Here is a 14,679-nt window from a genome sequence, read left to right as displayed (position 1 = left end):
CTTGTCTTGTAGCCAGATGGCCTCCCCCACACTCACACACACTCAGTTTCACTGAAAAAGGTGCCCATAGACCCATCCCCACCCGGTGGTTACCTGTTTTTTCTTGTGTTCACACACATCTGCACACAGATTCACCTTTGAACACACTCCCCTCTCTCCCCTCTTGTAATTACTTTATTCTCCATGTCACCTCTCACTTTTTTTTCATCACCCATCTCTCTCTCTTAGTCTCTCTCTCATGAGACTGCTGTTCTGGCACATATACACACAGCCAGACAAGTGGGGCCCACAGTCACATGGCCTGTGTAGATAATGATTTCTTCATTTTTAAATTCTAGAATTTCTCCCCCCTCCTACCCTATATAAAGAGGGTTCACCATCACACTAAACACACACACAACATCACCAAAGAACACACTATGCACTGTGTGTGCCTAGTGCACACACACACACCCACACCATCACCATCACCGCAATCACCATGCTTGTCTTGAGCATGACCTCTACACCCTTGGCTATGGAAGATGAAGGGCAACTAAATGAAGGATGATGGCCATAATCCTCCTGCGAGTCTTCGCCATCAACTCCCACCTATCCGCCATGTGCTCTACCACTCTCTCCTTCTCATTCCCCTACCCTATGCTCCCCATTTCATCGCCTTATTCTCTAAATAAAGCTTGAGGTTTTGTGAGTATGTTTTCTTGCAATGTTTTGCCCATGTGAGGTGTGCGGAATTGCCACCTAGTCTTGTGTTTGGAGTGAGCTTGTGTATGTGTGAAGGGTGTGCGGATTCGCCATCCTTTTGTGGTGCCTAAGTACTAAGCCGCTATACCCCCTCCCTCACTCTCTCTCTCTCTCTCTCTCTCTCTCTCTCTCTCTGTCTCACTTGATCTCATTCCCTTTCCTCTTCATCATTACTCCCAAGCATCCATCTCTCTTGGATGAAAACTTTGTTAGGGTGGTGTGTTGTTTGCGTCCTAGCCGCTGAAGCTAGGTGGTGCCCCCTGTTTGCTTTACCATGAAAGGCTCGAGGCGCGCCATTCGGTCCCTGGTGTTTTAGAGGCCGTCGGGGTTCGGGGTTCGCTTTGCTCCCGTCATTTGGTGCCCCCACTGAGGATCTTTTCATGAAGCCCTTCAGTTTACAAGACTGAAACCCCTAAACTATTGTGAATGGATGAATGGCTAGCAGGATTTGCTAATTGGACGACAGAGGAAGAAGAGCTCCAAGCACAACTAGACGAACTCCGCATCTCCATCGAAGCTCGAGTGCCAGGCGTAACGGTAATCGATTTGCAGTGGGAGAGTCAACCAACACGCCAAACCCAGTGGATATACATAGGCCAAGTGCCAAGAAGAAGAAGGAGAAGGTCGAAACCATGTCCGCAACCTACAACCAACCAACAACAACAAAATGGAAGGAGCTCTGCACAATAGAGAATCAACACTATTCTACTTTGAGAATCGGGTAACTCAAGTCACCGAGGTAATTATCACAGTCAGTTTTCAAGTCGCACCTGATGCTGCAGCACAGATAACGGAAGCATTGGCTCACACTCTCACTAGAGAAACTAGGGATCTACTGAGTTTGTTTCAGGAAAGAACACCACCCTCTCCCACAAGCTTGGACAGTGACTAAGCACCTCTAAGCTTCACATGAATCAGTACAACCTACCTCAAGACAGATCACACATACCAACACGTGTACGCTCAATCAAGGTAATACTGGATTTGAAGGCTCACTACCAGCACGTCATTGACACCATGCCGGGTGGGGAGCGGTTTTTTGAGGTTCTGGCATCAGATCAGCCATTTGTCTTACCTTTGGTACAAGGCAATGTACCGTTTGAAGTTTTAATCTATGTCCTAGTATAAGAGGGTATACACGCCTCCTTGTAAAGAAGAAAAAAACTTTTGCAAGTTAAGCAGTGTGTCTTTCTAGCTCTCTCTCAGTAATCATGGCAAGTATAGCATTTCCAACATTTAAAGGAAAGAAGGGGGAGGATTTGGTAATAGACTTCCTAGATGACTTTGAAGTAGCATGTGTAGTGAGCAACAAAGATACGGATGAATCCCGGGTTAGAATCTTTAAGCATCTCATGAAGCTAGAAGCTAGATCATGGTACAATGCACTTCCACAAGCAACCAAGGATGACTGGGAACCCTTAAAAACCGCTTTTAAGAGGCGCTTTGGGGGAGGTACCACTTCAGAAAAGTTGTGGGACAAGTTGAGAGACTTGAAGCAAGAGGGTCTTTTAGAGTATGCCACCTATGAGTCCAAATTTGTGGATTTGTGGGAACGGTGGGTTGAGTCACTGGCAAGGGAGAAAGCTGCACCCGATTTCCTAAAAAAATATCGGTTCACGCATGGCTTATGGCCGCTTCTCAAGGAGAAGGTGAAAGGTAGATTCTCGGCTACGTACGAGTTAGCCGTTGAGATTGCTTGCCTTAAGGACAAGAAGCTGCGAATGAAAGCCAAAGAAACCGAGTCAACAGAAACAAAAACATCACGTCGACCAGCAACTACGACAACCACCATTCCACCACCACCACCGGCTCTTGGGGTAAGAGATGACCAACAGGATATGTTGGCCCATATTACTGACCAACTGCAGAATTTGTCTGTCCACTTAATACAGCAAGGGAGGAGTCAAGAAAGAGATCAAGACCCTGGAAGAGCACGACGACAAAACAGAGAGTATCACTGCTACAACTGCGGAGAAGACGGTCACGGTATGTACTATTGTCACAAACCACAACAAAACTATAATAGAGGAGGTAGGAGGAACCAATTGTCACCCCCTAGAGAAAGAACACCCCCACCCCGAGCACCAGCCCCACCAACACAAATTCTACGTCTGCCACAATCACCACTTACAATCATCCTACGCCCACCATCAATTGGTACCCGCACACCAAGTATCATTGGTCTTGCAGAAGAGGTCAAGATGAGTGTAATGGAAGAAGGATCAAGTAAGAAGACTATTCAAAGAACTGAAGCAGTGGAACAAGAGGTTAAAGAATCAAAAGATGCTACCCAGGTGGGGGAGGTAAGCCAAGAAAATTGTGTTACAAATGTGACTACATCTTTAACCTTGAATGAAATAGGCACCAAAGAGATCAATCGACAACATTGGGCAGTAAGGGTAAGAAGGAGTAAAGTGTTGATTAGGCCTCGTCAGAGTAAGAGGAATGCAAAGGTCATGAAAGATACAAGAGAAGAGGAAAACCAGCCTCTTAGCAAGGCTTTGCAAAAGATGGACAACATATCAAGCAAAGGGGAGGGCTTTGAAAACGGAAGCCTGTGCACCAGCATGGACCCAGGACAATGCAGTAAGCTAAAGGAATCTTGCATCAACGCAGTTTCACTAGAGGACCATAACGAAGAGGTAAGTATGACTGAAGGTTTGGAATTGGATATTTCTCTAGAGGCTTGGCAACCGAGCAAGACTTTATTGTGTAGTGTTATAGACTTAGAGATGGGTAATGCCTCTAGTCTACTAAAGGGTGTTATAAACTTGGAGATGGGTAATGCCTCCAGTTTATGTGAGGATGTTCATAGTAAGTTTGATGATCAATATGTTGCCAACCTTTTAAGGATGTTCCAAACTCCTCCACAACACAGCATTGTGTTTGCATGGGATGCATCAGACCTATGGCTATGGCTAGCAGCTATAACATATAGAGAGAGGACCAGCATTGAGATAAGAGCTAAGGAGCCATGGATAGACAAAAGCCTGATAGAATGCAAGAATGAAGACCTTCGCAATTTGGTACAATTTTTTACAAATAGTGCATCCTCTCTTTGGAGAAAGGTAAGTGGATTACGCTTGTATTTAAGCCGCAAGGTAGGTGGCTTGCTATTAGCATCAGTAAAGGAAGCTGACATGTTTGAGCACACCCAAAAGAAGCATGATATGCTTGTAGTTTTTTCTAGTCATGGCAGTAAGAAGGATTCTGAAGACAACTTGAGCTCACCACACCAACAAGGCGGCCATACATGGTGGATTCTTGGCACACTCTTTGGAATCTTAAATTTCCGTTCTGTCTTTGCAAGAGCCAAGATGCTCATTTCCCCTCTCGCTACTGATTGTTACAAATTTGGTCCAATTTGGCATGCAAATTTTATTGTCAGGACACTGCAGACAATGATCCTATTTTTCACTTGGGATCCAGGAGGACACTGGCACAAAGTTCTGGAAGCCATGGGCTTCCCCTTTAATCAACCGACACTATTCCAAGAAGCAAGTTATCACTCCGACCTGTTACAGATTCATGAATATCCCAGAAAGCTCACCAACGGCCAAATGGAATGGCTAGTTCAGAAGGCAACTCGATATCGGATCCTACAGCTAAGCGGAAGTAGAAACAGAGCTAGAGACATGAATGCCTCTAGCCAAAAGGGAGGGCTAATGATGGGGGCTTTTCACAAGCCAAGCTCCCATACCCCTCTTCTCACGTCCCCACCCCATGAAAACCCCCTCTTAGGGAGGGAGTGATAAAAGGCATTGGAAAAAGTAAGAAAAAATAAAGTATGATTATGTAAATATATAAGAAAGGTAAAATAGGCCACCTCATGCCTGCGGGGCAGCCCATCCCCACCTTGCCTCCTTTTTCTTCATTGTTGCCCCGCCGTGTGTCCCTTTTCCTCTCCTCCACTCAAAAGGTCACCCCCCTCTCTCTTCCCCTTGTCCTTTCTCCTTTCTCTCTCCCTTGAAGCTACCCCACCCCCTGTCCTTACCAATAATGCACCCTAACTCACATGCCACCTCTCCTATCTTCCAAAACAGTATACCCCACCCCCCCTTTTCTCTCTCCTACACTCTCCCATGATCCAAATACCCCCCTCTCTCTCTAAAATTCAAAATCTCTCTTGTCTTGTAGCCAGATGGCCTCCCCCACACTCACACACACTCAGTTTCACTGAAAAAGGTGCCCATAGACCCATCCCCACCCGGTGGTTACCTGATTTTTCTTGTGTTCACACACATCTGCACACAGATTCACCTTTGAACACACTCCCCTCTCTCCCCTCTTGTAATTACTTTATTCTCCATGTCACCTCTCACTTTTTTTTCATCACCCATCTCTCTCTCTTAGTCTCTCTCTCATGAGACTGCTGTTCTGGCACATATACACACAGCCAGACAAGTGGGGCCCACAGTCACATGGCCTGTGTAGATAATGATTTCTTCATTTTTAAATTCTAGAATTTCTCCCCCCTCCTACCCTATATAAAGAGGGTTCACCATCACACTAAACACACACACAACATCACCAAAGAACACACTATGCACTGTGTGTGCCTAGTGCACACACACACACACACACCCACACCATCACCATCACCGCAATCACCATGCTTGTCTTGAGCATGACCTCTACACCCTTGGATATGGAAGATGAAGGGCAACTAAATGAAGGATGATGGCCATAATACTCGTGCGAGTCTTCGCCATCAACTCCCACCTATCCGCCATGTGCTCTACCACTCTCTCCCTTCTCATTCCCCTACCCTATGCTCCCCATTTCATCGCCTTATTCTCTAAATAAAGCTTGAGGTTTTGTGAGTATGTTTTCTTGCAATGTTTTGCCCATGTGAGGTGTGCGGAATCGCCACCTAGTCTTGTGTTTGGAGTGAGCTTGTGTAGGTGTGAAGGGTGTGCGGATTCGCCATCCTTTTGTGGTGCCTAAGTACTAAGCCGCTATACCCCCTCCCTCACTCTCTCTCTCTCTCTCTCTCTCTCTCTCTCTCTCTCTCTCTGTCTCACTTGATCTCATTCCCTTTCCTCTTCATCATTACTCCCAAGCATCCATCTCTCTTGGATGAAAACTTTGTTATGGTGGTGTGTTGCTTGCGTCCTAGCCGCTGAAGCTAGGTGGTGCCCCCTGTTTGCTTTACCATGACAGGCTCGAGGCGCGCCATTCGGTCCCCGGTGTTTTAGAGGCCGGCGGGGTTCGGGGTTCGCTTTGCTCCCGTCATTGGCAATGGATGAGCTACCAGAAATTTGTCCAATAGTAGATGTGTGGCATAAAAAGAAAAATTTTGGACAAGGTTATGTAGATGGCGGAGCCCAAATATGCGTCATAACACACTGATGCGTTGAGAAGATGGGTCTCACAGTGGCTGGGGTGTAAGGGTTTTGGATCAGATTGGCAAACCATCAAAAATTAAAATGCTTGGGTGTTGTAAAGAGCTTAGAAGTGGAGGCATATGATGCAAAGGCAGTGGTTGATTTTCATGTGATGCCAGCAGGGTTGGGAGCATATCCTATTATACTGGGCAGACCATGGTTACGTGCAGTGGGAGCTGTTCAAGATTGGCGACATGGTACGATTAGCCTCTATGGAAAGACAGGTACCAAGAAGCTTTATAATATGGACACAAGGAAACGATTAGAGGAGCTTTATGAAGATGAGGATGAGTCTAGTGATGAAGACTCTTCCACGGTGACAGATGAGGACAGTGATAACACTACCAGCAGTGATGAGGATGCTGATGTTGCATTTCTTTTGATGGACAAAGAAATCCAAGAGTTTGGTTTAGTTGCATTCGCGAATGAGGTTGAAGATGAAAGTGAAGGGCCTTATGAAGTGATTGAAGGGCTGATGCAAACCAAGGTTGAGTTGTCAAAGAAGCAGGAATTGATGACACAAATGATCAGTGGAGACCTCTCAACTATGGAGAAGGATATATATTTGCACATGCTGGCTAGTTTTCCTGATTTGTTCATTACTTCATATGAAGAGATCAGAGGGTTCAAGGGCGAAGAGATACATATAGAGCTGAAAGAAGGTGCTAAGACAGTGCGGCAAAGGCTAAGAAGGATGGGTCAAGAGCAAATGGAAGCCTTGCGAGAAGAGGTGGACAAGTTATTGAAGGCAGGGTTCATAGTCCCTGTGGAGACCACAGAATGGGTGAGTCCAGTTGTAGTCAGTCCAAAGAAGGATGGGAAGTGGAGAATTTGTGTAGATTTTAAACCCTTAAACGTAGCCACTAAGAAGAACCCATATCCTCTTCCATTCATTGATCAGATCTTGGATTCAGTGGCAGGTTATGAGAGGTACAGTGTGTGTGATGGTTTTTCAGGCTATTTTCAATTGAAGATTGCTCTTAAAGACCGCACAAAGACAACTTTTATTACGACATGGGGCTGCTATTGCTACACAGTATTGCCATTTGGGTTGTCAAATGGACCTTCCTTCTATCAAGAGAGAGCAAATTGGGTGTTAAAGCTTTTATGGATGAATTCTGTGTTTATAGCAGTAGGGCTGAACACCATGAGAAGCTGCAGATGGTATTGGCTCGATATGATGAATGTGGAGGACAACTAAATCCAAAGAAATGTCATCTAGCACAGCCAAGGGTGAAGTTATTGGGCCACATGGTGTCAGAAAATGGCATTGAGACTGATCCAGACAAGGTTAAGTCTATTATTCTTCTTCCATCACCTACGAGTACGAAGCAATTGGCAACCTTTATACACAAAGTGAAGTACATGGCAAGGTTTATTCCATTGTCTTCTCAGATTCTTTATCCATTACAACAAGTGGCAAAGCATGATCCATTGCAATGAGATGACAAGTGTGAAGAAGTGTTTCAAGAGGTGAAAGAGGTGTTAGGGGGTTTGTCAGCCATGCAGGCTCCTGATTGGGAGAAAGTTTTTTATGTAAATCCCTCAGTAGGGGATGATGCCATTGGAGCCATGCTATTGCAAAAGGGGAAGGGCAGCCATTATATGAGGCGAGTGTATTGTGCAAGCCGAGTGAAGTTGGTAGCGGAGAGAAAGTTCTCGGAAGTAGATCTAGTGATGGCCAGTGTAATATTTTCTTGTCGACGATTTCGTCATTACTTGCTACCATGGCCTTTTGTTTTCTTGACAAGTTATGCCTTTTGGCCACAGTTAATGAATGGTACTAACATGTCAAATGTGGTGAAGAAATGGGTAATTGAGCTGCAAGAGTTTGAGTTCTCTTTTCTAGTGGAAGATAGTATAAGGTCTACCCTAGCTGATTTGTTGACCTACAAGGAGAATCCCCTTATTGTTAAGGAAGAGATGGTGAGAAAGGTAGTTGAAGAAGTGCCATAGATCAGCAATGCACATGTGTTGTTCTTTGATGGTTCATACAGAAAGAGCCATGATGCAGCTTCAGGGGGTATAGCACTTTATGATCCAGAGGGGAAGCTAGTATGCAAGAGAGGGTTCAAATTGGATGCTCATAGTAACAATGAGGCTGAATATGCTACTCTGGAAGTCGGATTACACATTTGTTTGAAGCATGGGGTTCGAAGGTTGAGCATAAAAGGTGATGCCTTGTTAGTGGTGAAGCAAGTGCTGGGTGTGTGCAAGAGCAAGAACACCTCATTGAAGGAAATGTGCTTCACAATTAAAGGCCTGTTAAAAAAGTTTGAAGCATGGATCATCAAACACATGGAACGTGCTCTAAATGGAGAGGCACATGAAGCAGCTCAAGGCATGATTGGGGAGCTATTTGTGTTGAGGACCACTTTACCTCTTTATCATGGCCGGGAAAGTTTGGATCAAGAAGAGGAGTTTTTGCTAACAGGAATCATTCCAAAGGAGATTCAGAAGTCTAAGAAGTATGGCTTTGTGCATAGAGCATACAGGTACAAATTGATTGGTGATGTCTTATACATGAAAGGGGTTGATCTCGTGTTGAGACGTGTACCTTGGCGGGAGGATATTTACAGAGTGTTGGAAGAGAATCATGTAGGCGTATGTGGTGGCCATTTTGCTCTAAAGATCACCTTGCATAAGATTTTGCAAGAGGGGTATGTATGGCCGAGTTTGTACAAGGATGTTCACCATTGGTGTAGGTCTTGCAATAGGTGTCAAGCATTTGGGAAGAGAGTGTTGAAGCCAGAGCTACAAAAAACCATTATGGCGTTTGATGTGTTTGAAAAGTGGGGGATTGATGCAATAGGCCCGTTACCTATCACAAGCAGGGGCAAAAGCTATATTTTGACAGCAGTGGACTATCTTTCTAGATGGGCAGAGGCTATAGCAGTAAAAAAGATCACTGCAAAGGATGTGGCAAAATTTGTGTATGATGAAATATGTTGCAAGTTTGGGGTGCCACTGGAGATACTTTCAGATAAGGGGCCTGGCTTTAGAGCTAAACTGCTAAATTTTTTATGTGCAAAGATGAAGATTAGGCACCAGCATACCACTCCTTATTACCCACAGTGTAATGGCTTAAATGAAAGATTCAATGGTGAGTTGGTACAGATTCTTTCGAAAGTGACACAGCACCAAGGAAAGAATTGGGATTTGGAATTGCCTAGTGCATTATGGGCTTACCGTACTTCGGTGAAGACAGGTACAGGGTTTACTCCATTTCATTTGGTGTATGGAAAAGAAGCACTATTGCCTGTGGAAGTAGAGTTGCATGCGGTCAAGATGTTAGAGAAGTTGCTTGGGCCGCCTGGTGATGCATTCGAAGAGAGGCTCTTACAGCTACAAGAGGTTCAACTGGATAGGATGAGTGCATTGGAACATTATGGGCAGATGCAGGATAAGGCTTGGCAAAGATAAATGAAAAGGTCAAAAGTAAGGGTATCAAGAAACATGACTTGGTTTTGTGCTACAACAATAAGCTGGACAACACCTTCCAAAAGAAGTTTCAAATTAAGTGGGAAGGCCCTTTCAAGGTAGTGGAGTGTTTTCCAAATGGCACATATCAGCTGGCTAACCTGGATGGTGTTCTACATAAGTCAAGGGTAAATGGATTGCGTCTTAAATTGTATCATGCTAGATTGATGATGGTGGAGCAAGATGAACTGTCTGTGGAGCAAGCAATGTTGGTGAAGGATGAGGAGACCTGTGATGCGGCGAGTCTCATATCGCTCTTTGCTGCTGCTGATCATGAATGATCTAGCAGGTTAGGGGATGGGCAAATTATGTCAGGAGTTTTTTGGAGCAAGGGATTGTGCATATGTACATATATATGCATGGTGCATCAAATAAAGAATTGCCCATTTTTCAGAGCCAGGTGGTTACGTGGGGCCCACATGTGTACAGGTAGGACAGGGTGTACACAGTGCATCGATTTTCACTATTACCAGTACCACTGTGTTTTTTCTACAATAAGGAGAAGTTGGTAGCACGTAAAACTTCTTGAGAAAGCTATCCGTGGGCCGACGACATGAGGTAAGCAGGTGCGTCAGATGGCATCGAGTGGCGTTAGGAGGCCGAACGGGGTCAATATTTGCACGTGGATGAATACGGACACAAAGTGGTGTTTTCTTGTGAGAGTTATGCAAAAAGGTCATCATTAGGACCACTTTTTGGGGCCACTTCACGTGGTTTTGAGACGCATTATTGAAAAGAAATGAGTGCCAGGTGTGCGGATAATGCAAAAAAGGTGACAACTATGCACTGCGAGGTCAGTTTTTGGCCTGTTCGGGGTCCGTTTGAGGTCATCTAAAAGGCCAAGGGTGCCCAACTAATAAATCTAAGTGTGGGAACTGAAAAAACTAAGAGAAGACCAGAAAAAACGTGGAGAAGAGAGGAGGAACAACCGCAGGTGTGTTTTTGCTCATTTTGGAGCTTATTTTGGTCGTAAACTGCTCATCCGAGGTCGGATTTGAGCACTTTGACATCGTAGACTGGGGTTTTGGGCCGTTCCGGACGCGATGGTGCTGTCCATTTTTCCAAATTCCTCACTCTTTTCCTGCTGTTTTTCTATGTAAGTTTCTCCTATGAGCGAAGTTTCTGCTCTAGTTTGTGATTGTATCTGGCTTATTTTACCCATATTGTGTGAGCTATTTGCTCCATTGGTGTTGACCCAAGCTCAATTGTATCTAAACATCAGAAATTATCCTCTTTTGAGATGAGTTTTTTGGGTGTGTGAGTGTGTGTGTGTGTCTGTGTGGAGTGGGCAAGTGGATAGTCTCTCTCCTCTCACTCCAGAGGTGTGTTCCCTATCTCGGCCAGGTGTGTTGTCTAAGCCGAGTGGTGCCCCATAGTGTGTGTGTGTATCTTCCCAAGAGTGTGTGTTGGGTCGTTATAGAGGTGCTGTGTGTGTTTTCATCCCACTCACAACGTCTTTCTTCTTGCTTAACTCTGACTCTGGTGTTCTCTTCATGAGTAACCTCATGAATCTTAACCCCATGATCCCGTTGGCCTGGTGGTATTAGCAATATATCCTTGATTCAATAAACTCATTTTGGATGAGGAGCTTATCGTATCTCCAACGTACTCTCTTGAGTGTCTCACTGTCCTTGTCTATTATTGTGACCCGGTGAGCATGAGCAACAACAATGGTGACATCATTAAAGTACTCCAGTAAAAAATCTTCTGCTACTTTTGAAGACAGAGCAGGGCAACATCCTTCCATCTCATTGTACCAACACATGCTTCCTCGCAAATTTGCCTTACTTCTCTTTGGAAAGGAAGTTTAGGGACACAAAGCTCAATACATTTTTGAGCTTTTTTGATGTCTCTAAATAAACCCATGTTTCTCTGAATATTCTTCATTCTTGGTCCCTTCAATATCTTTGTTGGTTTACCTGAACTTTTCTTCTTACTAGCAGACCTTCCACATGCTTTCTTTGCAAGCCTTGGTCCTTTCCCTACCTTCCTTACTGTTGCCTTTGTTCTTGCCATTCCATTGTAAGAGATAAATACAAAGGATCTCTCTCTCTCTCTCTCTCTCTCTCTCTCTCTCTCTCTCTCTTTGAGTGGATCATGGCAAGCGGGCTGAAAATTGAGAAGAGAATATGGCCTATCGTATGCCGTGCACCAATTCTTGAATTCCCTCTCTCTCTCTCTCTCTCTCTCTCTCTCTCTCTCTCTCTCTCTCTTTGTGTGGATCACGGCGCGCGGGCTCAATATTGAGATGGGATAATAGCCTTGTGCATGCCGTGCTCCACTTCTTGTATCCCCCCCTCCCCCCCCCTCACTCTCTCTCTCTCTCTCTCTCTCTTTGTGTGGATCACGGCACCCGGGCTCAATATTGAGACGGGATAATAGCCTTTTGTGTGCCGTGCTCCACTTCTTGTATCCCCCCCCCCCCCCCCCCCCCCCCCCCCTCTCTCTCTCTCTCTCTCTCTCTCTCTCTCTCTCTCTCTCTCTCTCTCTCTCTCTCTCTCTCTCTCTCTCTCTCTCTCTGTATGGATCACGGCGGGCGGGCTCACAAATGCGTAAATAAAATAGTCCATCACGCACCGTGCTCCAATTCATGACTTCCCTCTCTTTTTGTGTGTGTGTGTGTGTGTCTTCCTCTTTCAAACCCAACAAGCACTCAAAAACACACTCTCTCTCTCCCTCTCTCTCTTTGCGTCTTCCTCTTTCAAACCCAACAAACACTCAAAAACTCTCTCTCTCTCTCTCTCTTCTACATCAACAAACACTCTAGAAATACCTCTCTTGGTGGATAGAAGTGGTTTGAGGCGGATTCCCCTATGTGCTGTTTTGAATTGGTTGAAAACGCTTGAAGGACCTTTGCACCTTGGTTGTAGAGGTTGTCTCAGAAGTTAGGTCTCTCTCTCTCTCTCTCTCGCAAAGGTCGTCTCCTTGGTTAGGTCTCTCTCTCTCTCTCTCTCTCTCTCTCTCTCTCTTGTAGAGGTTGTCTCTTTGGTTAGGTCTCTCTCTCTCTCTCTCTCTCTCTCTCTCTTCCTCTCTCTCCTTCTATTTCTATCTATCTCTCTCTCTCATCATGAATCCAAGTGTGCTTTTGTTACCATAAATAGTACACGTATTTTTTGGTTGTAAAAAACTATTTATTGTGGTTGTACCAGCCATTTTTTGCATGTCGGCGTGCTTCGTTAAAAAGATAATGGTAATGTCTACTATTGTATGAAAAGGAGAGAGAGAGAGAGAGAGAGAGAGAGAGAGAGAGAGAGAGAGAGAGAGAGAGAGAGAGAGAGAGAGAGAGTTAAAAAGGCCTCTGTCTCCTACAAGGTGCATTAGTCAGAACTGTGAAGACCAACAACAAAATTTCCAGTCCTGAATCTCTACTCCAAGAGCAATGTATAGTCGTGGCAAAGGTAAAGGCAATCTCTTCACTTTCATTTGGTCCATAGTTTAGTTGTGTCTAGGAATTGTGCTTCAAAATGTAAAAGATCATTTAACATTTCACTAACCGAAATTGGATCACGACACGCTAGTAGTGTTGTGGAGGTTTGTTTATGTTTTTCGCGCGTCGTGATCCACTCTTGAAATTTGTACAAAGGTTTTTTTTTGGAGTAATTTTTTTTTTGAAGTTTTGGAAGCTATTACTTTGTATAAAAGCCAATCAAGTGGATCATGGCGTGCCAGTAGCTTTGTTTATGTACTCCGCGCGTCGTGATCCACTTGATTGGCTTTTGCTCTTCACAACTATAAAGCTATTTTGCATTCTATCAAAGGATGCACACATGCTAATCATCTTGTGTTTTTGTTTATATGATTAGTTGGAAATAATTGTGAGATACCTACCTATTGTTTGTTCAAAACTAATATAATCATGTGGTGCTCTTCTTGTTATTTTTTTTTGAAGAAACTTATATTTCTCAGTATGAAATAAATGGCAGGATTACGATCTCATAGGAGGAAGAGGTAGAAAATAGATCTCTAGCGTATTGTTGGCCAAGAAAACGTTATGAGAAGATTGCCGGAAGTGTTAAAAACTTCAATGAGGAGGAATGTAGACTTCACAGAACCCATTGATATATCTGGTGGAGAGCCTGCCATGAGTTTTGAGGAGCCTGCCATGAGTTTGGAGGAGCCTGAAACTGATCCATCTGTTGAAATGGAGTCCCCTTCTACTCCAAAATTTACTTTACTGAACTCACTTAAGAGAGATGTGAATTTTTCAGCACCTACTGTGCAGAGTGCCCAATGTGTCGCAACAATCCCAAAGAAAAAAGAGACAATTATTTACGAAGACCCTACAGTGATTGATGAAAGGATTTTAGATTTGCAATTTTGTCTAGGGCTGGTGATAAGTTTGACTTGGTATCCTGCATTTTTAATGCTCCATTTAATCTCCCTCTATTTATAGCTGAACAGAGTGAACACTTGAAGCTGGAACAACAGAAGTTTGAGCTTCACACTCAAGAGGGCAGGGTTAATGCTGGTGAAATGGTGGTAGTCCATTTAAAAGACCGTGATCCTAAAAGACAATCTTACAAGAAGTATAATCAATTGCCTCTTATGTACAGATCCCATTGGTGCAGCTTACATAAAAAGGAGTACAAGCTGGTTCAAGAATCCTTTGGATTTCTAATATTTGTAAGTGGAATATTTACAAGTCTTATGAAAGATCCTAAGGAGGTCATGGAGGAACACGATTTACCAACAGATGAAAAAGAGAAAAAGGATGAGGAATATATTGAAGTGATAGAAAGAGAGGAGTCCATTGAACTTGAAGAAGAAGCAAAAGAGGTGGAATGTAGCAATCTTCTCTCAGTGAAAACCTCAGATTCAAGCTTCCTCTAGATGTGTTAGGTTTCAATGAGTGGCAAGCCACCTTAATGCTACCAAGAGTGCCAGAGTTTAAGTTTGGAGATAGGTCATACATTTTCCTTCATGATATACAATATATTTTTTGTTTGCGGGAGGACTTTGCACTGGCCACTATCTCCAAGTAGCAAAAGGAGAGAAATGGATTTGTTTCAGATGACAGTAGTGATAACGAGGCAATGGAGATTTCTAGTAACCCATTGGACTGCCTTAA

Source organism: Adiantum capillus-veneris, chromosome 5 (genome assembly GCF_014529385.1).
Source record: "Adiantum capillus-veneris isolate H3 chromosome 5, ASM1452938v2, whole genome shotgun sequence".
Taxonomy (NCBI): Eukaryota; Viridiplantae; Streptophyta; class Polypodiopsida; order Polypodiales; family Pteridaceae; genus Adiantum; species Adiantum capillus-veneris.
The sequence above is the reverse complement of the archived record's forward strand: the minus strand, read 5'-3'. Positions refer to the sequence as shown.